This window comes from Danio rerio, chromosome 13 (genome assembly GCF_049306965.1).
Source record: "Danio rerio strain Tuebingen ecotype United States chromosome 13, GRCz12tu, whole genome shotgun sequence".
NCBI classification, from domain to species: domain Eukaryota; kingdom Metazoa; phylum Chordata; class Actinopteri; order Cypriniformes; family Danionidae; genus Danio; species Danio rerio.
In genome coordinates, this window is record NC_133188.1 from 31207501 (window position 1) to 31210000 (window position 2500).

Consider the following 2500-nt stretch of genomic DNA (forward strand, 5'->3'; position numbering starts at 1 on the left):
TTTTCACTGGCTCGTTGGTCTAGGGCTATGATTCTCGCTTAGGGTGCGAGAGGTCCGGGGTTCAAATCCCAGACGAGCCCTTGCAACTCTCTTTGGTTTTGAGGGACATCATGGCTTTCACAAAGGCCAGTTTCAACGCTAGTGTGCAAGCATTAGATGTCAACTGAGGAAGGTCTTGGTTCCATGGTGTAATGGTTAGCACTCTGGACTTTGAATCCAGTGATCCGAGTTCAAATCTCGGTGGAACCTTTTCCTTCTTTCCTTACAGCTTCAAATCAGTGAAATAAATGAATGAGACCAATTTTAATCACACCAATTAGTGAGTGGTTGTGATACTAGGTGCTGACATAGCTATTTGATGCTATCACGATCCTCCTCCAACAACGACTTACATAATGTTATGTGTTTTTGCCATGCAGCTTAAATCTGTGAAATGGATAAGATCAATTTACCTCACTGAAGCTAGTGGACAAAAACAACAGCAATTTTAAGGCAAACAAGTGACTCAACTTGTCGTTCTAGGGCTGCGAATCTTGTTTTGGGCAGGAGAAGCCCCGGGTCCATCTGACGCACAAGCCCGACTTCAACACTTGAGCTTCTGAAATTACGTTCTGACTCAATTTTTAAATAAAGAATTCTGACCATCTGCTGCTGCTGGTTCCATGTGAAAATGTCAAGCTTTAGTGGCTCGTTGGTCTAGGGGTATGATTCTCGCTTTGGGTGCAAGAGGTCCCGGGTTCAAATCCCGGATGAGCCCTTGCAGGTGTCATGTGTTTTACAGGGCAATATGGCTTTCATAAAACCTTCTTTCGAAGAATTCCAGTTTGTCAGCAGTTAGTATCGCCACATATAACATTCCTTGTCTGGTCGACTAGGAGTATGATCTTCGCTCATGCCGTGAGAGCTCCCAGGTTCAAATTTCAGTTGAGCCCTTACAGATATCTTCTGTTTTGTAAGGGTATTGTGGCTTACACAGAGGCCTTTTTCTGAAAATGCCGGTTTGTCAGCAGTTAGTGTTGTTATGTAAAGTTGCTGTCTTGCAGTGGCCCTTGGGTCAAGTGGTATGATTCTGGCTTTGGGTGCGAGAGTCCAATCGTCCAAATCCCGGACGATCCCTCGCTGCTGTCTTGTGTTTTACAGGGCATAATAGCTTTCATAAAAATGTCTTTTGAATACTTTCACTTTGTCAGCAGATAGTATCGCCACATAATATATTTCTTGCATATTGGCTAGTGGCTTGCTGACTTGGAGTATGAATCTTGCTCATGCCGCGAGAGCTCCCAGGTTCGAATGAATGGGTAAGCCCTTACAGTTGTCTGGTATTTTGTAAGGGCGTCGTGGGTCACACAGAGGCCTTTTTCAGAGAATGCTGGTTTGTCTGCCGAAAGTGTTGCCATGTGAAGCAGCTGTTTTTCACTGGCTCGTTGGTCTAGGGGTATGATTCTCGCTTAGGGTGCGAGAGGCCCTGGGTTCAAATCCTGGATGAGCCCTTGCAACTTTCTTTGGTTTTGAGGGACATCATGGCTTTCACAAAGGACAGTTTCAACGCTAGTGTGCAAGCATTAGATGTCAATTGAGGAAGGTCTTGGTTCCATGGTGTAATGGTTAGCACTCTGGACTTTGAATCCAGTGATCCGAGTTCAAATCTCGGTGGAACCTTTTCCTTCTTTCCTTACAGCTTCAAATCAGTGAAATAAATGAATGAGACCAATTTTAATCACACCAATTAGTGAGTGGTTGTGATACTAGGTGCTTACATAGCTATTTGATGCTATCACGATCCTCCTCCAACAACGACTTACATAATGTTATGTGTTTTTGCCATGCAGCTTAAATCTGTGAAATGGATAAGATCAATTTACCTCACTGAAGCTAGTGGACAAAAACAACAGCAATTTTAAGGTGACTCAACTTGTCGTTCTAGGGCTGCGAATCTTGTTTTGGGCAGGAGAAGCCCCGGGTCCATCTGACGCACAAGCCCGACTTCAACACTTGAGCTTCTGAAATTACGTTCTGACTCAATTTTTAAATAAAGAATTCTGACCATCTGCTGCTGCTGGTTCCATGTGAAAATGTCAAGCTTTAGTGGCTCGTTGGTCTAGGGGTATGATTCTCGCTTTGGGTGCAAGAGGTCCCGGGTTCAAATCCCGGATGAGCCCTTGCAGGTGTCATGTGTTTTACAGGGCAATATGGCTTTCATAAAACCTTCTTTCGAAGAATTCCAGTTTGTCAGCAGTTAGTATCGCCACATATAACATTCCTTGTCTGGTCGACTAGGAGTATGATCTTCGCTCATGCCGTGAGAGCTCCCAGGTTCAAATTTCAGTTGAGCCCTTACAGATATCTTCTGTTTTGTAAGGGTATTGTGGCTTACACAGAGGCCTTTTTCTGAAAATGCCGGTTTGTCAGCAGTTAGTGTTGTTATGTAAAGTTGCTGTCTTGCAGTGGCCCTTGGGTCAAGTGGTATGATTCTGGCTTTGGGTGCGAGAGTCCAATCGTC

At 44.4% G+C, this 2500-nt stretch overlaps 5 non-coding genes across 5 annotated transcripts; all 5 read left to right on the forward strand.

The window, feature by feature from the left end:
* Window positions 1-177: 177 nt before the first annotated feature.
* On the forward strand, window positions 178-249 carry trnaq-uug (transfer RNA glutamine (anticodon UUG)). Its single transcript has one exon. It is a non-coding gene; the product is annotated as a tRNA-Gln (tRNA).
* A 436-nt stretch (window positions 250-685) lies between these two features.
* Window positions 686-757, forward strand: trnap-ugg (transfer RNA proline (anticodon UGG)). Its single transcript has one exon. It is a non-coding gene; the product is annotated as a tRNA-Pro (tRNA).
* Window positions 758-1418: 661 nt separating this feature from the next.
* Window positions 1419-1490, forward strand: trnap-agg (transfer RNA proline (anticodon AGG)). Its single transcript has one exon. It is a non-coding gene; the product is annotated as a tRNA-Pro (tRNA).
* A 97-nt stretch (window positions 1491-1587) lies between these two features.
* On the forward strand, window positions 1588-1659 carry trnaq-uug (transfer RNA glutamine (anticodon UUG)). Its single transcript has one exon. It is a non-coding gene; the product is annotated as a tRNA-Gln (tRNA).
* Window positions 1660-2087: 428 nt separating this feature from the next.
* On the forward strand, window positions 2088-2159 carry trnap-ugg (transfer RNA proline (anticodon UGG)). The gene has a single exon. It is a non-coding gene; the product is annotated as a tRNA-Pro (tRNA).
* Window positions 2160-2500: the final 341 nt, after the last annotated feature.